The sequence below is a fragment of the Myiozetetes cayanensis genome, unplaced genomic scaffold (assembly GCF_022539395.1).
Source record: "Myiozetetes cayanensis isolate MyiCay16 unplaced genomic scaffold, myiCay2020 scf2-11, whole genome shotgun sequence".
Lineage (NCBI taxonomy): Eukaryota > Metazoa > Chordata > Aves > Passeriformes > Tyrannidae > Myiozetetes > Myiozetetes cayanensis.
In genome coordinates this window covers 103,029,096-103,055,606 of record NW_026087411.1, presented here as the reverse complement: position 1 = coordinate 103,055,606, position 26,511 = coordinate 103,029,096, and positions in this window count along the sequence as shown.

The following is a 26,511-nucleotide window of genomic DNA, read 5'->3' as shown; positions in this document are numbered from 1 at the left end:
TCCGAGTTAAAAGAGTGTGTCCTCATGCTCTTTTCACTGATTACACTGTCACTGAAAACTCATATGCATGTTTTTACTACATACTGTTGCTATCTCTTGGTGTCAGTAACCGTGTGCACAGATATGATGAATAAATGGTAGCGTTTTATGCTGTGACTAAAAGTAAATACAGTGATTGGGGTAGTCACAAGGTACAATCCTGCAATATGTGAGTGAAACATGGCACAGTCTCCTACAATTTTTTAATCTTCCAAGAAAGCAGATCAATGCAAGGGACATTTCCCAGAGCGGTGCCACTTTAATGATAGCTAAATCTAAGCTCACTGTCATCACATTGCAACTTCTGATGTCAAACATTGTGACTACTTAAAGAAGAACAACCTTTCAGAGAAGAAATTATATTATTAGAAAGCATTCTTTCTGTTTCCATTATCCTGTTGACCATTGTATTCTTTCTACTCAGTGTATAACTTACTGTGTCAGCACTGAATCTGGTACTGATCCAAACACAGAAGGGTGGAGACTTTTAAATAACAGCCATCTGTTTACTCCTTAAAGGAATGCTGGTCAGCTACTAAAGTCATTGTCAGTGGCAGGTAGAGGAATGTGAAGAATGCTTAGAAAAAAATCCATAAAATGTATCTCTTGTTTTCTTATCTATTCTCTCAGACAACAAGAAGACAGTTACCATCACCCTGTAATTGTCTTTTGGCAAATTGTTTCATTACAATTTCCTGCCAGAGACAGAACAAATTGCTGATAGTCTTCTAGCCTAAATTTCTTCTTTGTCTAGCTAAATAAATGTTGTGTAGCCATGAAAGGTACCTTTACAAAATATGAACTACTGTCTGCTGTACTGTTATACCATTATGCTTCTGAGTCTTTCAGACAGGTTTTTGCTTATATCAAGAAAATAATTTTGAAAGTGATTATTCAATGTCGTAGTTGTTCATAAAATAATTTGTTTGGGTTTTTTCTCCCTTGCTGTGGGTATTATGAGAGCAGCAAAAAGAGAAAACAGCAGATAAATGAAGGAGAAAGATGCATATGAGCAGAATCCTCGAAGGCAATAGAAATCATGTCTTGTGTTCTTACTCCAGGAAAAATCCAGTGATAGCTTTGCATATGTTCTTAGTGTATTATTTGTGCCATTTTCTATGTGCTTATTTTGTCTGTGATGTCTTTGAACAGTCATACCTATTTCCACTACAGTACTTCACCTTTTTTAACGTAAAATTTTGAGTCTGAGCCAAGTCTGAAAAAAGTTGCCTAAACTATGGGTGTGTTTGGGATTAGAAACATGAGTTCCTAAAGGTTTGTTCCCTCAGAGAGCAGAGGAGTTTTGCAGTACCACAGTGAAAGCTGTCATTACAGTGTGGAGAAACCAGGTCATCCCACTGGGAATGCTGCGCATTGCTCTGCAGCAAGTATGGCAGTTCTGCTTATGGAAGAGGCATGCTTCTGTCAGGCTGGTGGACACTGCATATACTTTTTGGAAGGCAGCAGACATGAAAAAGAGAGTTAGCACTGAAAAAAAAATGGCTATGTGGGCTTTCAGCTAATGCATCTCGGCACGGTGCCATGGAGCTATGCGGGTTTATTAAATGTAAGAGCTGCTGCTTATGTGTAAATTAGGACTGCCATCTGGCTGGTTTCCAGCTGTCTTGCCTGGTTTTATTCTAAACTTGCTGGCTGCTGTTGGAGCTACTGTACAGATTGCTCTGGACATTCTCAGCAGACATTTCTTTGGAAGGTGGCTGGCCTTTTCTGTGTTGAAGATGACTGTAATTTACCTGTGTTTTAGCAACAAAGAACCACTGAAGTCATAGGGATGATTGTTCTGAAATTTTGATGTTTGTGATCACAGTGACCAAAAAAAAAGAGTCCCTTAAAATGCAGTAAAAACAGGATAGCTTCATCCAAATAAAGTGATGGTGAAAAGACATGCAACCTCTTGCTTTTTATAGCCTTTTCAAATTAGCAGCTGGGTAGATGAATGTAGATAAGTTATAATAGAAACACATTTTGACACACTGCATTATAGGCCAACAGAAGCTAGTAGATATAAGCTTCACTTCCTAAGAATTTTAAAAATATGTCTCCTTGTTATGTCTTTCTTGGCTTTTGTTTTCTGCCAGGCTCTAGAGATATTCCAGTTGATAAACTTCTGATGCTTAATTCAGTTACTAATAAGGACTATTTTCTCTGGTTTTTAAGAGAAGATGCTCAGTGTATTTCTAGATCAGTCAGCAGCCTTTCTTTCACAGTGGCCAGTAAAAGCCACATCAGACAAGACTGAGAATGCAAGTGCTGGATGTTTTAATTAATTTTGTGTTCAAAGTGTCTGAATAATTATTTTATAATCTCACTCATCTGCCATTTTTAAGACAGAGTTGACACTTCCAAAGTTCAGGTGGGTGCCCAAATTTGTCCGTGCATTTCAAAGACAACATTTGTATTCTGACCATGCATAGAAATGTACGGCTGTGCTACACAATATGAAGCTTAACTGAGGTGTGTTTGGTCAATGGATCTTCGTGGCTGCCTTTTCTTGCATTTGTGAAGTTGTACTGTCTTTCTTACGACTTTGAAGCAGTCTTAGCAATCTGTACCAGGCTACAGAAGATTTGCCTTCTCATGTATAAACGAGAAAAAAGGGTGAACTTTAATTCCAAGTAAGCCACCAACCCTTTTTTTTCCCACATATAATAGTATCCGGATGTTTTACGTCTGCTAGAAACAACTCACTAGCACCTAATACTTACAATATGTGTATAAACAGAGAGGTCTTGTTTACATGCCAAATGCTTGCACTCACCCTGCTGTCCAGTGTTGGGAATAGAATTGTGTGGCTGTGAGTGATTTTGGTCCTTTGCAGACATTTTTGTTCTGCAAAATGACCATTCAGATCACCGTGGGTATTCCTAAGATGGGGGGGAGGAGGTGTGAAAATGGAGATAAGTAGCATGTGCATAATTAAAGGAAAATATGAACTCTCTTTTCCAGATCTGAGTCATTCTTGTCCCCAAGCACAATACAAGTGTTGAAAAGCCCCCCAAACAGAAAAAAAAAACACCCCTGTTTTCTGCTTCTCTTAGCATTAGGTAATCTGCTGTGATCAGATATCCAACACATCACAATACACTGCTCTCATTTCAAAAACTTTGGAACAAACAGCAGAGGAAATTTGATGAGACAACCACCTAGCTTTCAGGATGAAGATATTGTGTTTAGATTAGATTCTAAATTAGTAAGTGCTTATTATCATCTTATATCCTAACAATTTGTACGAAAAAGTATAGCAATGTAAAGCTATACTGAGACAGCTGTACTTTGTAAAGATTTGTGCATTCTTAACACAGTTTCCTAGTAATTCAGATAACATCACATTTGTCACCTTTACAAAATCTTGCTTTGATGCCTCTGGCATTTGTGTTTGGGGAAAAAAAATCCTTAAGATGCTAAAGTTTATGAATCATGGTGCCTTTATGGTGCCTTCAGGGGCACCAACAGTTCACAATCTGTAATGTATCAGCACACTCCCCCCCAACAATTACAGCTTCTCAAATTTTGTAACATTAAGACAGTTTGAAAGCACAAATTCTCTTAGAAGTGTGCGCGTACTGTTTATGCCCGTTGAAGTTGTCTGAAAGATTATTTTAGCTAATGGATTTTAAATGTTCAATAACTTCTGAGCACTCTTAATATATGTATGTTGAGTTTTACTCTTCCATCACTGAACATCATGCAATCTAGCTGACCTTTGTCAGTTATAAACATTTAACTGCCAACAGAGCCAGTTTTGCTGGCACCTCATGTCAAATTCCTGAAAACATTTTCAGATCCAGGGGATGTCACATTAGCTTAGCATGTAGATCGATCTCCTTGCTTGCTGTTCAGCAGCCATCTCCTTCCTTTTTTTTCTCTAGGAGAAATGCTTCTTTATGATTTTCTCACAGCTGTAAGAAGCTGAATGAGCTTAGTCATGGCAATAACACTATGAACCCCAGAGGGGAACCATATATTAGGATATAACTCTACTCCATTTCCCATTTAGGAACATGTCAAAATTACTACTAACCAATATAAAAGCAGAAAAGGAGGCAATGTCTTCTGCTTACCTGGCATGATGCTTAAGCATGGAAGAGCAATTGTAGTTGTATTTCTGGTGTGTCTCAATTAGATCACAGGTATTTCTGTTCAGATGCTTTGCATGAAATCTAATTGTGTAATGAGTATGATTTAGAGCCCCTATTTAAATGTCTAATATTTAAATTTTAAGGTCTTTACTGATGAAGATCATGTAGTCTTTTCTTTTGCTTCAAAACATCACTTACTTGCCTTTCTAATACTTCTACACTTTTCATGTGATTTTGACATGTTGATTATGTCAAGGTTTTTAAACTATAGAGAGTACAGTGGAAGACTGCTGGGACTTTAGAAAATGAGTAAGGACAGGGAGGAGGCAGAAAGCTTTGTTTGTCCAGTAGAAGTTTTATTATAGCAGAATGCTGGGCTATTTTCCAGGGGGAGAGAGATGTAAAAATAGGATGCTATGTGAGTCACAGCTAAGGGATCAAATATCCTCCCTAGAATGCAATTACAGTGTACAATCAAACTGAAGGAGATGTGAACAGACTCAACTGATACTTGATAAGGAAAATGAGGAGTCAAAGAGCTGCATCTTAATGTTAGGAACCCAGGTGAACAGCAGAAAGTATTGGAATTTCTAATGTTGAAGCTCTTGGATGTGATCAAGACATTAATTAGAAGGAAACTGCTTAAGTGTTTGTGTACTACCACTTTCATCAAAGGGAAACAAGAATACTAGAGTAATCACAGGCTAGATCATGTGGTACAAATCCTAGAAGGGAGGGGGCAAGAGGACTCACGTGGAATTCAGCTAAAAAGGAGTGAAGGATGAGGAGCATAATTGATCAAGATAATTTTCTGAAAATTAGTTTTTCTCTAAGAATTTGATGTGATCCTTTGACAAGGTTATGATTGATTGAGGAAACAGTTGTGTAGCTATATTTGGACTCCTGTAGGGTGAATGCCTTCACATTGTCTCATAATATTATTCAAAATACAACACAGTACACTAACAATAAAGCATAATACTAGATTAAGGATGGCTAAGTGACAAATCATAAAAATAGCTGTCAAGAGAGAATCCTCATGCAGGTGTCTGTACTCTTGCATTAGATATAATTTTTTCAGTATTTTCATCAATGTCATGATAGTTGGTAAATTACTACCAATGAAATTTCTGAAATCTAAAGGGTGCCTGCAAACTACTGTGGTGAACAGTATTGTCAGAAAGAGAAATTGAAACTTCTAAGGAAGCTGGCCTGTGCCAAAATGTTTTTAGTACCAAGTACTCAATTTAAAGATTTCCAAAGGTTTTTTTATCTTTCTTCTTTAGCTTCTCTGATGCCTCTGCATTGCATCCTTGGGTACTCTTGTTGACACAGAGTGGTTCAGTTGTCTGCTAGATGTCTTATGAGTTCTCTGTACTCAAAAATATACCTGTCTACTCCAGACATGATTACTTGGCTACATCACCACAAAAAAGAAGAAACTAGCCACTCTCATTTTGAGGGTAACTATCCAGGTCTGACCACTTCCATAGTGTTACATTTTCTTTCACATAAGGATGGTCTCATCTAATCTGGGAGTGGTTCCTGACCTCTGCTAGTTCCCAGGCTGTTTTCCAGCGTAGTGGCAAGGTCAAAATGCCAGCAGGGGCTGCGGAATGTTCTGATGGTGAGAGTGAATGAGTTCCAGGGACCAAACCTGTGCCTGGATCTGCACTATATATTAGTGTGCATACAACCTTTCTGTGCAAATCAGTGTCCTGCCTTCTCTCTCTGACATCATTTAGTATATACTCATCTGACAAATCAAATTCAGCGCAGATGAAGTGAAACGTTTATTTCCCTGCCTGTGATCACCACTTTTAACAAATACACCCTCACAGCTACCACTTTTCCTGATCTCTACCACTTTTACCCTTCATGTTGAATGATAACCTGAACATCGCCTTCAACCCTAGACTCTCCTCAAGATTTGTATCCTGCCTTGGTCCATCAATATTCCTATACAGCTTACACTTACAGTACAAAAATTAACAAAATAAATAATGAATAATAATAAGCATAAAATTGTCTGGAAGCAGGGAATTTGAAGCGCATCTTCAAAGTGGGGAAGGGATTTGGAGCACAGAGAAAGTCATATAATAGAACACATGACTTATAAACCATTGATAACATACAATTAAACTTCTAGAAAGATATGTGGATAGACAACCAAAGAATATAGGCAGAGAATTGATTTTCTCTTTGCAAGTGACCCTACTCATTGTATGTAACTACCCACCCGTTTCTTTTCTGCTTGAGAAAAAAATTAATGTAGACATGCTTTTGATGTTCACATTTGCAAAAGAGATGGTAAACAGTTGGAAACAGTATAGGAAAAAGTCATAATAATATTCAAGGACTGAAGAGAATACCATAAAACAGTTTGTTTATCAAAGCTGACTGATAAAAGCATGTAAATACTTTCTTGTTACCCTGTAATGAATGAAAAGTGCTCTTACCCTTGACAACAGCTGAGATGTGAATAGGAAGAACCTGTTCCAACCTGAAAAAATGTTAGAAGGGAAAGGAATGTTAAGATATTTGCTTCTTTTCTCTTTAAGTGTTACTGCATTTATATACTAGAATATATTTCTGCTCAAAGTACTTAGTGTCACATAGGTTGTTTGTGTAGGCAACCAGAAAAGAAATGGTACTTTTATCACTGAAACAGTAATGCAAAATTACTTCATAGTTACAGAACAGCCTTTATTTCTGAGTACTGATGAGTTGTTAGAAGTGGTGCCTAAATAAAAATACAACTTTATTGTGGTACCTTGCCTCTACCTGCAGCTTGTTTCTACTATTTGTTTATTCTTTCAGGTGTCCAAAAAATGAGTGTAGAACACATGGAAAGCATACACTATGTTGAAAGATTGCTGAAGATTTAGAATGTAAAGCCCCTAAGCCAATTCCTGTGTGCTGTAACTACATTTAATGCAACTGAAGTGAACAAAATTTCACCAGTGATTAATTTGGCTCAAGCTGTTAATTTACTAAACAACATGAAGAAAGAAGTAAATAGTGCTTTTTCTGAAGGTATTTCCTGAAGCTATATATTAAATATCAACATACACCATACAGAAGACTGCCTCACTGATTCATTAAGACCTTATAGAGCAGTACACTGTGAGCAGACAAGGCAAAAATGAAGGAATTTTAGCTGTTTCATTTAGTTATTTCAGTATGAATTTTTTTCCTTGAAAAAGGCCCTACATTATGCTAATGAGTGCAATATTAATGACTACTGAAAAATACCACATAGTCATCACACCATCAGGTGTATTGCATTTCATAATAAATTTCACTACAAGGCTGTTTTGCCCTATTAAAAAAAAAAAAATTGTCCATTGGATCTGCCCTTTGTGCCACTTGCCTTTGAGAGACAAATATCCCCTGTTTCCTTAACAAGAATAGATGAAGGGTAGGCAGGGTCTCAACATCCCAGTTAAGTGCCTAGACATAAGGGGGTGAAGCTTGACTTCTATTTGTTCCCCAATAAGTGTATGTAATGCACATTCGGACTGGAAGAACAAAGGGAAATATGAACTTGGATTCACTCTACTGAAGTCAATAAATTCTGTGAGTCCAGTATCTTACCCTTTTAAAAGCATGGCTCCATTGATTCACAGCACGAGAAGGATCTCTCCCTGCATATTGTCATGGGGTTTGAATAGTCTTCAGCTCTAGAAGAACTGAATATTAGAACTCTAACTTACAATCAGCACTGTAAAAAGCTTTGTCCGATTCACAGTCTGGCAGCAGCAGCAAGCACAAATGTGTTTAATGAAACCCATTCCAAGACATTGTAATTGTCCTTATTTAGGCAGTCTTAAAAAGGGAGAAATATATAATTCATAGCAATCTTTAAAAACTGGCTGACCAAGGCTCATGACAAATGCTTACAAATGGGGATGAAAACCTGAGCTGTCAGTGAGATAATTAGTTTATTCCAGCACACTGAAAGGCTGTGGTTGTGATGATGATGGGTGCCATCTGATGAGTAAGGAGTCATGTTACAACACAAGCACATGCTCCCCCTTCCCCTCCCTTCTCCTCCAGTACAGACCTTATTTAGCCGGCTATGATCCTGCTTTTCAGAAAGAAAAAAAAGAATTGTTTGAACTTGGCTATTCTCTGGATCTTTTCAAATGGTGATTGACAGCCCCCATTTGGCTAGAGTAGCATCCGCGACCACAGATGTTAAAGAGAAATATTTGCAAATTCTGTCCCCTCTCTTAAAGTAATTATTTTTAGTTTCTGACGAGCAGGCAACTATACTCAGATATTCATAAACAGATTCCTAATGCAAAGGCTGACAGCAAATTTGCCATATTACAAAACAAATTGTACCCTCTGTCAATAGGTTCCATGCTCTGGATTTTCTTTATACCAGCATTGCCAGTCACAACTGTGAAGACTGCAACTGGCTCATTATTTTTATATAGATAGGACAGCTGTGGAGAGAAAGAAGTGGAAATTAGGTCTCTCTTCTGCTTTAGCATAACACAGAGCATAGAACAATCTGCAGCTAGTCAGGAGTTTATTCAGGCAGGCAGAAATCGTCACCTGCAGATAACCTGTAGGGTTGATTAGGGACGTTATTTAAGTCACATAACTCAGTCTGCAAATTCTTATCCTTCAAATCTATGAGTGAAGTGCTGAAGATCAGATATGTGATCACTAGCAGACTTCTTACCATGTGTCTTACCCACAAATAATAAAAAGAATAAAATATCCTATGATTTAAAAAAAAAATAAAAAGCGTAGATATATTCTCAATGAGAACAACAACACTACTTTATAGAATGTCAGCTGACTTTGAATGTGTCATCCTTTTCATTCTTTTATTACCTTCAATTTATTTAGATTCCTGACTTTACTTTTTGTATTATTATAATGCTAAGTATCTTGTAATCAAGCAGTGACACAAAGAAGTATTACTGTATTTCTTATGTCAGACCTTGAGATATATAGTCCATTCCACAGAGAGTAAGAGTAGAAGCAAAAAGAAAGTATGGGGAAAAAAAATCATAAGCAATTAACCTGCAAATGACAAGAGCTCCTATTAGGAAGAGAAATGATAAAGCTGATCTTGAGAACTAAAATACCAACAGCTCCATAGTTAAAGATTAAACTCCTCAAACTAAATGAAGTCAAAGAATGCTTATTGTGACAGATAGACCTGCCTCTGCAAGGGACAAGTCTAGTGCAAACAGTTTTCTCCAATGAAGTTAATGAGCGGCAGAGGAACTGAAATACATCTACTCCAAAATAAATTACAAGCCATAGAGCAAGAATCCAAGTGTGAATAATGTGGAGATGGGATTTATTTGCATTACCCAAGTAAACATAATGTAGTACAAAAGTGTCCATTGGAAAGACTGAAATGTTATTCATGACATAAAGCTTGACACTTTAAAAAAGGTAATGTTGCAAAAGGATGTTATGCATGTTATTGATTTTCTTACTCAAGTAAGGCTCACTCAGAGAAAGAAGTATAATTTTTTCCAAGTTGAAACTCCTGTCATGGTTAAGTTGTGTTCATGGGATTCCTACTGATGTCACTAGGACATTAAAAGGCAAAGTATCTCCACATCATACAAATGTTGTGACGATTCATACCACAGATAAGAGATCTGAATTGCAGCCGGGTGAAGGAAACTTTGTTCTTCTTCTTTAATAAACTTCCTGTCACATCTATCACTCCCAGTCTCAATAATTTCAATCTTAATTGAACTTCCTTCTTTCATGATTAGTGAAGTGCCTGTAGCTGGATAACAGAGGTTAGTTATTTTCTAAATGTCAGTTTTAGCAGACTGTAAATGACTGGAGAAGACAAGGAGTGCAACGCATGCATGTACTTTGATGTGTGAAGATTAAATATTTTATGAATTGGATCATTTCCTCATACCTCAAATGTGTAGTTTGTGTTGTTTGTTTTCTTTTCTTTTCTTTATTTTAAAAAAGTGGAGAGTTTTGTTATTATAGTAGTGATGATGAAAGCAAAGACATTTCTCTTGTGAACTGAGTCACATCTCTCTGTAACTCCTTTCATTTCAGTCAGTGGCTGAGCACATGACCCTGTTTTTATGTAGCATGATGTACTTTTGGTATGGCTTACATGGAAACATACACCTTTGGTTGGGAAAATATGATCAATGTCCTTTTACTGTGAGCAGGTTTCATGAAATAAACCCACCAAGAGGTTTTCCTTTCAGCTTAATTTGTAGAAATTGGTATAATCTCTTTTAAGGTTTTGTTTCGGTAAAAAAGTTATTTATGCAGTTACTGCCACCACATACTGCTTTTGGATACAGACTAACATAACACTGTGTTGTGTGGGCAGTTCTCTAAGAGGGTCTGACAGCACTTTTACAGTGACTCCCTGCCCAGCAAATGTGCTAAACTCTGTTGATGGCATCATGAAAATGTGCGAGCTAACTGGGGTCACACCGGGCCAGTATTAGGACAAAAGCTTTCTAAGCAAAAAATTGTATTGATGGAATCAATTTATGATTTCTCCAATAAAAGACAATACCTTTTAAATGCAGAAGCTAAGTAGATTAAGATAAAACCTATGTCTTTAATTGCTGAGATTTAAGTCTGGAAATTCTACAGCTTAGCTAATTCCGTGACAGTGTGTGTGGAATTGCATACAAAGACAGCTTGGTTATAAATGGCTGTCAGACATGGCTTGCAGTATCAAGAGTTAAGCAGGGATGGATGATTGGCATGAGTTGCATATATTTATTTAAGAAATGAAATATCCATATAATTGCTCTTTTTACCTGTTTAATTGTAAAATAGGTTGAAATAAGAAACAACCAGATTTTAAAATGATTTTTCCATTGCATTAATTAATAAATTACTTTTAAAATTACTAAGTCATAAGAAAATGGATCTACTACATTGACTTTTTCCCTTTCCCTCTTCAGCTTTGTCTCCAGGGCAAACATCTCTTTAGCTACACACCTGGCCTAGAAGAAACCTCACATTTCAGATTCTACTTGTTGTGACAGTGTCTGGTATGATGATTCTATTGCAGAGCCAGAGGTGTGACAAAGTAAGGTGCAGTTGATAAAGCAGCTAACCTTTCCAAGTCATGATGCTGTTTCAAGGAAATTTTGTCTCAGATCTAGGGGAAAAGGGTGTAGCTTGGGTGTACACGATAGGAAAATCAGCCCAGTGTAATTCTTTGTCTAGAACTAGATGATTTTGTTATTATCTGCAGTAAACTGTGCTAGCAGTGTTATTTAGAGCTAGTCTGCATGTTTATACTGCTGCTCTAAGAGTACTGATAGGAAGAGGGATTACCGAATCTGGCTTTGTGGATTGGGAAAAAGCATTCCACAGAAGTACCTGAGTGCAGGAGAGTGCTCATGAGAGGCTTAGATAGCCCTTCTGCCATTGACTTTTCCTGTCTTCACTGCATCTTCTTCTGTTGGACAGAATAAAGAAGTAAATCTTTATACTCTAGTCTAATCTAATGTTGCTAAAGAACAACACTGTCTGTCCTCCGAATCAGCTTTACACTTATGCATATGTACAGGATAAGCCAGACTCTGCTCTCTACCCTTATGTCACACTTTCAGCTTAGAGTATCCTTCAATATTTTACAAATAAGATGGATCTTGTTTATTCCAGTTTTCACGTTCACCACAGCTTGAACTGTGGCTTCATTGCACCTTGGATGCAACAGAGATGTGAGAACATGAGCTATGGACCCTCCATTTTGTCTTACACTGCTCAAGTGTCTGGTTTGTGTCTCTTAACAAGCAGCAGGAACTCTGCCATATCCTGCTTTGCTCATCCTACTCCTTACAACCAGGTTGGCAGGTCAGGCAGGTTGTAGCAAAGGAAAGTTACTAACTACAAACATATTGTCTCACTAGTTTCTTACCAAAAAAAAAAAAAAAAAAAAAAAAAAAGCCCAGAAGCAACAAAAAGGATATAAAATACAACAGAAAATCAATCTCATTTAGTGTTTGGTGGGGCGTGGTGGTAGTGCTGAGTGTTTCCTTTTAGACTGTGGCATGAAAACAAACCAACTACTGTTGTTGGAGAGGGAAATTTCTTTGTACTATATGTATTATCTTAAGCTATTTTTTTTTTCAAATCTTAGCTTAACAAATATTTGAAACTAGTATGGTCAGCTCAAACTCATGTTGGTTATAGCAATATAAATGTGAATCTAGGAGGTCCTGAAACAGTAAAAAAAAAAAAAAAAGAAGAAGAAAAAAAACAAAGGCAGGATTGAACCAGCACATTCTTAACTGGAAACCAACTCTCACTTTCTAGTGTTAATTATTTTAAGTTAGACTTGCATTTCATTTCCATAAAAAGGGCACAAGAAAGGTTACAAATCTGTGTCATCTCCTGTGAATGAATTCTCTTTTTGAAGCTCTACAGCCTACAGTATTTAAATTATGCCATCAGTGAATATTTTTCCCCAGTCAGGAACTACGCCTAACGAGCCAAGAAGAGCAGAGGTGCATGTTTAGTCCTTCAGAAAGAATATTTATGCTCAAAGAGACCGATGGAGCTCAGAAACTATACAATCATCACTTAAAGGTCTGCAGAGCTGGCTCAAAGCAACAATTTGCTCTAGTGATACACATGGTAGGGACTACTTTGAGAGCAGCTCCTGTAAGACAACTACCACTCTTCTATTCTGTTTTCTTCCCATTCGTTTCCATTATACCCTGAACCTTTCATTACTGAACAAGAGGCAACTCTGCAAAAGATATTTTCATCTAGAAAGCAATTTCTATGAGGTGGTGTTTTTTTTAATAACATTATAACATTAATAACATTAATAACATTAATAACATTAATAACATTAATAACATTAATTTTAATAACATTACATATATAAAGGAATAGATTCTGCTTTTGTTTGTAACATCATAAATTCTGCAGATTTGGCATGATTTACCATGGTTTTGCATACACAAGGACATAGTTTGGTAGGCTATTGACCAAACATCAAGAGAGTTAAGTACATCTTAAAGTTGAAAATTAATGTGAATTTCAGCTATTGAGATAAATAGGAGAAAGATTGTTTTGTAACTCAGTTTAGTACCATCTGAATGCCAAGAAATCTCCAGAATGGTTTGAGTGCTGTATGCAGTGCTCTGGTAGGCTTGCTGTTACCCTGAGATGGCCTTAAAAGTATCTGGATATTTCCAGGGTGCAAGGAGGTTGTTTATCCTGAAGGAGAAGGTGACAACCTTCTTTCTCCTAACAGTGCCACCTACACTTTCTCTCAGCTGGGTTCATAACATGCAGAGATTACACTTGGCCAAGTGAAGAGGTGTTCCCTCACCTTTCACTGGAGATGGCATACAAACCAGTTGTCTTATGGGAATCAAACAGTTGATGTATATTGGGAGAAGGTAAAGACCCTTTGTTTTTCCCAGAGGAAATGAAGACCCAACAGGTTCCAACATTTTATAAGAGATTTGCTCAACCTGGAAGTTTTAACAGGGTGCTGGTTCTGAATACCTGTTTTGGGGTGTTTTTATCTACAAGTTCTATTCTTCTTCCTGTGAAAGAAGTGAAAAACAAACAATAATAAAAGATTTTCATCTTAAAAAGACATTGCCACAAGTTAAACAAATTAGTATTTTGCCTCTGTTTAGCTCTCATTTGCTACTGAACTGTGAATGTGCTACTTCATTAGACATGAGGTGAACAAAGGGATTGATTAGATAAAGGTTATTACCTCTCCACAGCATTGGTGCCTAAAATCCATCATATCTCTATTCCCTACTAGATAGTGCATTATAAAGAACTGATCACTGTTTTGTTTCAAGTCCCAAAATATGGTATGCCAGGTCATATGCTAAGAAAAGTTTGTCATAGGTATGATTAAAGCTGTTTTATTCTCATTTTAGTTATATCACAAGACTGAAATTAGAGCCCAGTCTCATTGAAATTAATGAAAGTTTCCTATGAATGAAAACAGAAGCAGATCACTGACGTACAAAGCAATGTATAGGTCAAAAGCCAGATTAGCCACCCAGGCTTGGTATGAATGTACCTGTTTGTTAAATCCCAGCTGAGGAAGCAGCCTTGAATTAACCAAAAAATGCTTCCTCTGCTGTGCACAGCACAAGAAATCCAGTCAAGGACATATCTTTTCTGAGGCATCATGGTTGAACAGTCTGCACTAGCAGGATAGTACTATTAGACAAAAGACATTTGTAGAAGCATGGTACACATTGAACTAACTAGTCATTGAATTAACCATTGATTTAGCCCCCAACTAGCCATTGAATTAACACACTTTTAATCTAGCCTGCTTCAAACCCAACTACGAAAACCAGTTGCATCTCTAACTACAAACCATATTTGAGATCACAGACACACACACATTTATATAGATATACATATATAAAGTGTAGGATATATATGAATGTATATCTTTATGGCTAGGTACTGTTTGTGTTTCAATTTCCAATCTTTGTTGCATGCAGAGAAACTGTGATTTTGAATACATTTTAATTTATGTGTTCAAATCATTGCTAGGGTTGAGTGAGGAGAAATAGAAATTCTTCCATCTTTGATGTCTGGAATATTTTCAGTGGTCCACTTCTCTTGCAAGAGTTGTTGTCCCAGTCTAACAGGGATGTCAGAGCAAAGCCAGAGGTAAGCCACTAGCAATTAAATAAGTTTGCAGGAGGCCGAAAACAACCAGTAGCTATTCCTTGCTGGTCTGTCAAAACCTACTGTTAGCTGCTACGTAGTTACTGACACAATGTCCTGTCACCTGCAGGGGAAAAAAAGCAAAAATATGTGGTAGTTTAAGAAGTTATCAAAGAGAAAGAATGGTGAAATAATGCTACTAGGATACAAAGTATAGATAGATATAGATATAGATATAGATGATATACATACACACACACATATATGTGTCATTTTCTGGATCCTTTTTCACCACTACACAGAGCTGTACCTCAGTTTCTATGGATGTGTGCTATATAGTTTTATTTAACACAAAGAACAGCACAAAGTAGGTGCAGTTTGCTGGTGAACGTGGCCAGCGAGTTTTTCTGTTTATATCATCATTAGGAAATGTTTTTCACCCAGAGGGTGGCTGGGTACTGGAACAGGCTCCCCAGGGAAGTGACACAGCAATAAGCCTGCCAGAGTTCAAGAAGTGTTTGGACAATGCTCTCAGGCACATGGTGTGATTCATGGGGATGGTCCTGTACAGGGCCAGGAGTTGGACTCGATGATCCTTGTGGATCCCTTCCAGCTTAGGATACTCCATGATTCTATGATTTACACCTGAGAGAAGTAAGAGTGCAGAGTGGACAGAAGTCAGACTGATACTTTGCTCGGTTATCCAAAGTTGCCAGCATCCCAGAGGCAGCTCTGTGCAGCATGAATTACAGCGTTAGCTACTTCAGAAGCATCAGGTCTGTTGTATTTGTTGCTGGGTTTATTGGATGCACTTGAGCATAGCAAATCCAAGAACTCAGAACCATCCCATGTGCACTGAGCTCAGATCAGGTACAATCCTGTACTTGTGTGTAGTGGCTTTTTGTCCATAAGTTCTACTTGGCCAACATCCACAGGAATGTAGCCATAAATTGCTGCTAGGCATAAGAATCTTCTGCCATAACTAATGGAGTTGTCTGACCTGATGATGTTCCTTTAAAGAACATGTAAAGGATTGTTATAATAGACCATGATACAATTAAAGATATTTCAGAGATGTCTATGTTTTATACCACGAAGAGCATTAATTCATTGTGTCTACTCAGAGTGGAAAATCAAATAGACACTTCCACACTTATAACGAATTAAGAGCTGGGCCTCAAAGAGGTTTATTACCTTGGGCTAAACGTCATGTAATGAAGTCAAATAGTTTCTTCTCAGTCTGGAAGTGGACAAAGGCAAGCTTATACTTGCTCAAAGAACAAGGTATAAGCTTTCACAGTTTTTCTCAAAAGAACTTCAGATATGGTCTGGTCTTACGCAAAAAATTTTGAGGGTAGGAGACAAATAAACCTCAAACTGATTAGGCTTAATCTAATATTGTTGGAGTTGATTTTTTGGTCTGTTTATATCTTTTAAGAAGACGTTTAAGTTAAATTGAACAGCTATGCTTAAAGCAGAGCAAAGCTGTTTACATTGGGGATTATACCAGTATAGCTTCACCTAGACAGCTGTATCAGCATGAAGAATAAAATGTAGACAAAGTCTGCAGATGTACTGTGATAAAAATGAAATAAGCTATAAGATGAAGAGGAGGAAAGACAAGAATAACAACAATAATTTGTTGTTTGTATTTCATAGGCTTTGAAAAACTTAAAAAAAGAAAATTCTCTTTCCTGTTTCTGTGTGAAAGACTTAATCAGACAATAGGGTAAAATATTTCTGCCAGGACTTAGGAAACTGTGCTGCTGACTATAGAGAAAATGCTGCCAAATTCAGGAAGTAAACAGGCTCAAATAAACAGAAAAACAACATTTACTTTTCTCAAATCTCTTCTTTTAAATCTCTTCTCTCCTAACAACCATATGGAAAAATAGTTCAGACACAAGCATTACTGGTAACTCCAGGTTGCTTCAATGAAAGTACATTGTGCATGGCCTCTTGCATCCGTGGCACACTTCCCTGGAAAGCACTCACCCCTTCACTCACCAGCACAATTGAGCATGCTGCACGTTGTTACACATGCTGGGCAAGCGTGGGCATAGGATTTATGAGTCTCCAGATAAGAGCTTAAAAGTTTAAGACAACATTTTTAGGTTTTGGCAAAGATGGTGCCAGCTGGCTGGCTCTCAGGATTTCCCCTGTCAAGTGATCCATGAAGCAGTGTTGGCACCAGCTGCATGGGAAACCGAGTATACCTGGACCCTCAAAGGAAGGTCAAGTACCTCACTGACAGCCTCCAGCAGGCATCAAAGAAAGAGTGGGAAGGCAAAAAGAAAAAACCAAGCAACTGAGTTCAGGAAGAAACTGAGGGAAAAGAGATGTGTGCTGGGTTCAACATAGTATGGCCATCTCCTTCACACCCATGGGCTGGCCCTGTCGAAATGGAAATCACACTGCTAGGACTGGAAATCCTCATGTTTCACTGAAGTCCTTGAGTACAATTAATATATCTGAAAAGCTTAGTGTTATTGTTTATTGCCTATGTTGTACTGTCTACTGCTGAAATTAATTGCTTCCTAAATTTATTCAAATATATTCAAGCTGGATATAATGGGGGGACATGGCTTACAGACTCCTGCAACAGTGATTTCCCACCGGTGACATTCATTGCAATAACAGAGAGTCAGTCCTTCACAGCTGAGGCCATTTTCACAACCCTCCCAGCCAGAGCAGAGCTCGCTCAGGCATGCAGTCCTGCTGAAAGGAGCAAGACTAACTGCTTTGGGGTGATGTGCAAAATAAAGGCTGAAAATTCCCAGGACTTGATCAGCTGAGATGCTGAATGACCTTGACTCCCACTGAACTCAACAGGGCATTTGGCATCTCTCTGGATTTGTCCCCTGCTAATGGGAGCATCTGTTCTTGGCTGTGGTGGTCTCTGCTCCCCTTCTCCATCATGAGGCAGCCCAGCCTCCAGCCAGTGAGCATAGCTGTGGATGAGAAGGCTTACAATGGCTTGTGGTGTAGTTTGGGTTTTGGCATTTTCACAGATCAAGAATTCTAAGGTTTGAAAAATAGCCCAGAAACACTATTTTTTTCAGTGAGCACTGCTCCTGGCAGTGAGTCTGATGGATATCCAAAGCAGAATAAGCAATGTTCAGCCTGTCCCTACCATCTGCCCAAGTCCTGTTTTCTTTTCCTCATTAAGTTCCATTGGAAAATATCAACAGAAATTGGGAGTTTCTTTACCAAGAAAGATCATGTCTTGGTTCGTACTGAAACTCATGACTCCTTTGTATTCTAGGAGAATACAGCTGCAACACAACGCGTGGTAACCATTTGAACTTTCTGAGATAATCTGCTCTAAAACTTGATAAGGGCTCTTGAACTATGTTCATGCTAATCTGGCAATTGGATAAATCTCATTTTCTGCCCAGTTGCAAAATAAAGACGACAGAGTAAATGTGTTCAAGACATAAACCAGTGATTTGGGAGCAGATAGAAATCAGTGCAACTACTGAGTTACAGACTTTCTTTTTTTTCTTCCCCCGTGTGTCTTGCATGATCCAAGAAAATCCTTGTGATGAAAGATCCAAGTTAAAGAGTGACTGCATCGCTAGCTAGGCAAAAAACAGAGAGAAAAGACACAGCTTATTATTTATTTGTCACTGTTTATGGTAACACCTTGAGGAAGAACTGACCATAGAGAAACGATTGCACTGTTCACTGAACAAATATATAGACAGAATGTATACAAGCATTTGCTGCAAACAACAAATGCTTGAAAGAACAAACCACACAAAGTATAGAAGGATATAAATGTATATTTTTTATGTAGAATGTTGCAACACAGTCAAGATTCAAACCCATTGTTTCTCAGTTTTTTATATAAGTTTATTTTTCATTGCTATGAAGATACAACTGTACAGTTTTTACCTAAATTCAAAGCAAAATATGGAAGGAAATCACTCTATCGTTGATAGCTTTGCCTTCCTAACTAGTCTATTCTGTTTCAGTTATTCACTTAATTTCTGAAACTCTTTTTCACTATTTTTGTTTGAAATGTACACTAAATGATTGAACTCTATTTCACATGGAAATTTGGTCTCATGTCTTTTTACGACCACGGGAAGTGTGTGTAAATGCTCCCTGGAATAATTCTACATCTCCCAAATGTCTACTTTGTCTAGGAGGAATCACCCTCTGGAGGAAGTTATCATGGTTCACAAATAAAGCAAAAGCCAATATGACTAGCCTGGACCATAACACTTATATCTGGAGACCTAAAATCAAACAAATTAATTTCGATTTCTGGTACGCCTTTCAACTCCTAAATCTCATTAAATAAATGCTTAGTTAAACCCATTAAAGGTAAGGCAGTTCCTCATGAAAACACAATGCCAAAAAATTTGATCCCAGAGACTGTGAAATCTGGTAGAGATTCTATCACTTCTACTGAGTTATTAGGAAATATTCTGACTCTGTAGTGACAGGTGACAGGATAAAATGTGGTGACAGCTTCTGATATGGAGGACAGTCCGTATTAGATTTGACCACATTTAAGTGTTTATGGCATCAACTAAAATATATAAGAGTAAAACAAATGGTACCACGTTTATTCTCTGACAGTGAGACCCAACTGTGTTATCTTGACTAAGCATCTGCCTGCAGTTTCTCTCACCATCTTAAACAGAATGGCCATGCAGAAAAGTTGTATTGGGAATGGTTCCTCACACGTACTGACCACTGAGCTGTGCCCAGCAGTTATTTGGTAAAGTGATAGCTGGTGCAGGCCAAGGCTGTGCCACACACTGCTTTAGCAATTTTTCGGTAGGGATGACTGAATTCCAATGTCCAACACTGTTTCTTGGCCATGTTTAATTTGTTTGTGTAGAGATAGCCTCAAGGTGTAATTCATCTCCTCCCAATATAGACATCAAATGTAGATGAATATTTCTCAAGCTGTGATCTGTGAACCATTTGGTGATCTGTAAGACATCACAAGGAGGTTTCACAATTGTTTTGAAATGACGTCAAAAGCTTTTAAATATAGATGCACACACATATATTTTCAGGCATGAAAGCAGGAAAACAAAATGGGAAAAAAATAAATGTCACTGTAGATCTTTCCCAGGCTAGACAAATTTTATTTGGATATAAATAAAAACCATCAAGGCAATGCTGTACTAGATGATTCTTGGCATAATTTCAAAAAGGTTATCTGGAAGAAGGGTTTAAAAAACTTTAGGAACAGCAGGCTAGATGACCCCTGGATGTCCATACAGCCTTATAACTCTGTTCTGTTTGAAGGGATTTGCAGATGCATTGCCTTGGATGGTAACTGGTTTCCATGAAATCCAGGTATGTCTTCCCTGTACTTAGGTGTAAAGTGAGGCAGAAGCAGGAGGTAGATTTAAAGGGGTATCATTAGGGTGTTGAACTGGCAATGAACAGTGCAATGACCCCATGATAGTTCTGCTGTTCTATCAACACCCCCCCCCCCGGTTTTATTAGTTACTCTTTCAGTTGTGGTACTGCTAATGCGAGTCATGTTTCTCCTTCTGTGCTACCTGAGCACTCTGAGTTTCTGATCACATGTCTGTCCCTCTCCCACACTAGGACGCTGTGGCCTCTGTGAGGTCTTTGCTGCCCTTCTCCCCTTCCCCAGTCAAGTTCTGCTGTGGAGCACAGTCTGCAGAGATCTTCAGCCCAAAGGTAGGACTGAGAAAGAAAGATCTCATATTGTAGTACTGTAAGTGAAGAACAGAAAGTACTGGAACAGCAGTTGGTGGTCAAAGACATTTTCATGGTGTGGAGGAATCATATCTGGAAATTCAGAGCCTTTCTGCACTGCTGTTTCCACCACACACAAGCTCTAGTCTCCAGCAAAATCCAGCTGGCAGAGGGACGGAAACTAATGACAGGAAAGAGACACTCATTGTCCTCCAAGATATTACACTGCATCCCTGTCTAGACAAATATCTTGCTTCAATAGTACCTCAATACTTTTTAAGTTCACTATTTAAACCAGGTCACCTTAGGTTAGACTTGGATTCAGCAGACATATTTTGGGTAAGACATCCCTCGTACACCCATGTACCACATTTCTGCAGTCTGCATCTCTAAGTTTGAGAGACATACTCAAACTTTATATGAATTCATCCTTTTGTGGTCTGTTCCAATATCATCTCAAATTTCTATTAACTAATTTGGCCATCAACCAGTTTGTCTATGCCACATAATAGGGTTTTGTACAAAATGGGTTTTTCAATGTGTTAGGAATGTCATGTTTTAATCAATGTCTCTTTGAATGTTAAATCTAATGAAGGCTGTAAGTGAGAGACTATAAATGCACAGAGAGAGTTACCATGGAAACCAGAGAAGTATCTGCTGGGTACCCCACACTGGCAGCATGGTGCAGCACAGCCCTGGTGCAAGGCAGAGGCTTTCCAAAGCATTTTCAGCAGTCAGATCAAGGTTTTTCAAAGTTTGGAGCAGAGAGCTGGGTGTTTGGGGGCAGTTTGTAGGCTGGCCAGCGTTGTGACAGTAGGGTGGAGTCATCTGCTGAGCTGGCACATGCTGTGTGATCTGGTACACTACTATACAACTCATTTAGCAGAGCTTGTGTATCATTAGTAGCCAAATTTGCTGGAGCCTTAGGCCAAAAGCTGTGAATTTTCACCCAGATATGCTGAACTTTCACCTAGTCAAGTAAAATAAGGAACCAGAGCCCATTCAAGCCAGAAGATAAGGAAACTGCATTCATTAACAGAAGCTGCACCCTTAGAGATAAGAAAGGAAACCACCACCACCACCTAGAGACAGTGAAGGGACCCAGTGAGGGATGGGAAGACCCCAAACCCAAATATTACCACTGGTCCCAACTCTTGCATGAAGGGTAGGGAATTTAGAGTGCAAGGCAATACTTGCCTGGGGAATTTTCTGTTTGAGATCCCTCTTCAGAGGCACCCAGCCGTAGCTCTACTAAAATAGCAGCTTTCATAGAAGAGTCTATCTTTCAGCTTCTTGATTCAGTGGACACCTCGAGTCAAACTATGGCATGGTGGCTGGCATGCATCATTTCTATCATGCACAGGAGGGCCCTCACTGTTAAGGGCCAGGTGCAACAGTCCTCTTGGCCACAGGCTGGACAGTTCTGACTACAGTTAGAAGAGATGAGGCTTCAGAAAAAAACATCAGAGGCCCTACACAGATCAGGATTTGTAACCCCCTGAAGCTGCAAGTTCTGAGCTTTCTGACTTGACACTCATCTAAGATGAAGGATTTAGGACCTGCAGGATAGAGAAGAGAAGCCTTGTCATCCAAACGATCCTTGTGATGTGAGGAAAGCCCTTCTGGTGACCTGGAGGATACTTCTGGCCACTGCAGTGAGCGCTGATGAGGACCCAGGTGTTCTCTGCCATCACCATGCATTTCAGTACTCATCAATGATAGGTACTGCGGATTATTAGCTTTCCAAGACCCTGCCTTAGCCCCATCCCCGCCATCCATGGAATGTCCACGGGAAGAGGGTGCAATGACTCAGAGGAACTGTGGATCAAAGCCAAATTGCTATGAAGAAAACATAATATTTCATTTTTTCTCCTTATTCTGAGTGACAAAGTGCTAGGACACCTTTCTAGGTTATTAAAGCTAAAGAGATTTTCAAAGTGCCATTTATTTATTATCCTTTCTGTTTCATTTCCTTATTGCAGCTTCTCATGGCTCAAAAAATAAAACTACACTGAAAGCTCTTTGGGGCAGGGATCATTATTATAGTTATTTTCAGTGCTGCATGATCTCAGTTCCTGCATAAATCTTGTAGTCACTGTTGTGCTATACATGTGGTAATAATAGCCAGGACTGTCTACTAAGTGTTGCTTATTACATGTGTTCATTCCCCCCTTGATGCTTCTGGGCTTGCACTACAATCTTTTATTCAGTCTTTGGTAGTAAATCCAATCCCAATTAAAAAAATAAAATATGTTTTTATTGTAAGTTCCACAAATAGTGGACGCATTACTTTCTTTAAGAAGTGTAGCATTTAATACATTTCAGCTCACAGGGAAATGAGCCTTCCACTTCCAAGTGTGTAAAGCAGCAGAGTGAAAGTGGGCATATTTCAAACAGACATGAATGCTCTCTCAAGCTCACTCTCCCTTGGCTCTCAGCCACAATTTTAGAGCAATTTGCCCTAATCTGCCATATGGTTTTCTTTCTTTGCATTTTATAAAACTGCAGGGCTAAGTGAATGTGCCCCTTCAATAGTACTGACACAAGCCTGATTTAATTTAGACTTCCATATTAACATACCAACTAAATCAGTGCTGCAGCCTATGAGGGAAACTTCAGTGCACAGCCAGAGCTGTCATTAGTTTCCAAGTGCTATGAGTCCTTGAGCTGGTTCTGCAATATGACTATTTTTTTTCTAGAGGTCAGCCCAAAAGAATATCAAACCTACTCCAGCAGCATGTGACCCCCATTCCCTTCCCCAGATCAAACCAGGCCTCCAATAAGACATTCTTCAAGCCTGAAATCACTTCCAAACAGCAGACATTCTTAGTAAATCTGATTCATCATGTGGAAGATCTATATGCCTGCTGTATGAAAAGCATCTCTGACTGAGATTTCCAGCAATCCCTGCCAGTGAATCCTTTTATTCAAGGAGTCCGTGCAGTATACTTTTGTATCACAGATGGCTCCAGGACTCGGAGACAATTTCCTTAAATAGGCTCTCACACCAGGCTTGTCTACACATTTTACTTTGGAATTTTTAGCCTGTAACAAGAATGTGACATGGTTCACTAAACATACGCTCCATGTGCGTTTTAAGCACACAAGTTTCCCCCTAAGCTGCAGTGGATCTGCTGCCCTGCCTGGTGCCCACGTACACTCGTCTGCACACCTATTTATTCTCTTTGCTGGATTGGTTGGAATGTGGATTGCAGAGTACCAAGTTAGTGTGGGCTGCTGCCTCCACAGCAGCATGTTTGGCCTTTGTCATGAACACAACTCAGCTCAGCTGCTCCAGCAAGGTTGAATACAAAGCACAACCCCAGAGGGAGTCATTACATGAAATAATAATATCATTTTGCAAGAAAATAATTATATTCTGAAGGTAAAAAATTTAGTACTGATGCATAAAGAAACAAATAGTCACAGAACTAGGGAGTAGAAAATACCAGGCTCCTGCCAAACTGGTGTAATATGTTAACCATGAATGAGAACATACAGCTTAACCAATATGTTAATTAGTAAAACATACACCCTTCCTATATTGAAGAAGATACTTGTTTTCCATAACACTTTATATCTTACTTAACAATAATAATATTGATGCTCTTGTCTGGGTATGAACAAATAAGGAGCAAAGAAAATTCTGCCCTGTCTGATGGTGATACTGGACTATTTCAGATTAAACAGATTATTTTTTTTTTTTAAACTAATCGAGGAAATCAAAAATCCCAAAAAAACGCAAGGTAATGCACCAAAACAGTCCAAACAGGTCAGTTAGGGGTCAAATTAGGCCATGTTAAGTTACTCTATTGTATGAATTTTAGTTCCAAGATCATATAGGTAATTTTCAGTCTAATACTTTGGTAGATGTGGGCTATTGACTAATCAGTAAAATCACCTATCATATAGGGGTTAAGTCATAACTATTTCTATATGCTGAAGAAAATATGCTCAAATTGGGTCCATAAACAACAATCTTGCAATAATTTGGCATCCAGTAGAATCATTAAACTTGCTTTAATCAATTAATTAGTCCAAAAAAGGAAGCAAACGTCAAAGATTAAAAGTGAGTTTTTAGAGAATGGTCCTGGGGTGGCTAAACAGGATGTGATACTTTCATCTCTGAGAAATCTTGACTTTACATTTCCCCTTCCAGTGTGGAGCTCTCTGTCATCTGGTTGTCCTTACTTGTGATTTGGGTTTTCTTCAGTCCCACCTTTTGGAGCAGATTCATGTTCCATTACATATTTAAATGTGTTCGGAGTCAACACAGACACATTGCAGTACAAGAGTGGTTCTGGGGACCCTCTTCAGACACTGTCCCACAGTGCAAGATGATACTTACTAAAGCCCTCTGCTGAGATCTACATTCATTATCTTTCAAAAAGAGGAAATTCAGATAAATAAGGTTGAGAGAGCTTCAAAACCAACAGATGAAAGGTTTTGCCAATGTAACATATCAAAGTTGTTGTTTTTCCAGCCAAAACTATTTCATGAATTTGACCTAAATTTTTTAATAGTTTTGGGACATCCAGAATTGCATTTTTCCTCAAATAAACTATTCATCAGAAAGAAAATTACTGCTCTTGTCACAGAACACCAGCTGCCTACCCATTCAAATAATAATAAAAAAAGCTTTAAAATCAAAAGAAGCAAAATTAAAAGTCTTAGAATATCTCTTAACAGTCACAGAAGGCATGTAAAAAGAATGAAGTAAAAAAAAAAAGAAAAGAAGGAGGAAGGCAAAACAGTATGGGATAATTGTAAAACTCAAGAGGTTATTCAACTGAACAGATATCTTTTAGAAAATTCAAATCCAGCCCAAATGAAGCCACAAAAAAGTGGAAAAAAACCTGTAAAATGGTTGTTGGGATTGTAAAAGACATGAACTTATATTGGTAAGTTATATTGGTACTATATCTCAAACATATCCTACTCAGTGGAGTTGTAAAGGGTAAGAAGGGAATGTGAACAGCAAGCAGAAAACTGAAGAACAAAAGACAAATTATGCAAATGGATCAGATTTGGGAAGCTGAATTTGTTGCCTCACCAACAACTTGAATAACAGTGTTTAAATACAACTCTCTTTTTGTAGAAAGCACCACTTTCTAAACAGCCCTTCCAAATGCTTTCCCATCTGTTTCGACAAATGTGATAATGAGGAGGTTATGCTGCAAGCTCTAAAAAAAGTCAACTTATTTGTCCATACTAAGAAACACAAGACAGGTAAAACGTGATGCCAATCACTGTGTTCCAACTGATCATAATCCCAAAGACTCTTTATTTTCTTAGCTCATCTGCATTCTAAGAGATAAGTGCCATCGATTTGGGTTTGACCAATTAAGGTTTGAAGGAAAAACAGAGCAAAACTTAAAACTCTGCCCTGCATGGGTGTTTTAAGCAGCTAGAAGAATGAAGTATGTCTGTAGAAGGATCCAGCAACTAGAAGGTTTAATTTCCCTGAATACCAGATGCTAATACAAGATGTGTCTAAAAACTTTGTTATTTTGTTTAGCTGTGCATTTAAAATTGAGGCAGGCTTTTTACTCTGCAAGAGCAAGGGACTTTTTCTGTTCAGAGATATTCCTCCAGAGCAGTGTTAGAAGCATGCAAGTTGTGCTGTAGAAGCCTGACAAAAACAACCTCCTACAGTGATCCTGTCACCTTCCATATCCTCTTACTGTAAAGGGGACATCGGCTTAGCTGCTGGAGTGGGAGCTGAGCTCTAAACCTCTGGCCTTCGTATGCTGACTCTGTTCCAGTATAATTTTGAAGTAATTCCACTAGAAGTGACTAGATTTATTGGTGTGAGAATCTGGGATGCGTAGTCAGAATCTGGCCAGGACTGATTCTCTACTTCTGCTCTTATTCTCAATGCAGCTGAGATCAAAAAAATGTCAGAAGAGTGGTCAGAATGGAATGATGAGAGCATTTCTAAAGCAGGGTAAGGAACCTTATAAACAATATTGGGATCAAAATAATAAGGTATTTGAAAGCATTCACACAAAGCCAGTGCCATGGCTTTAGG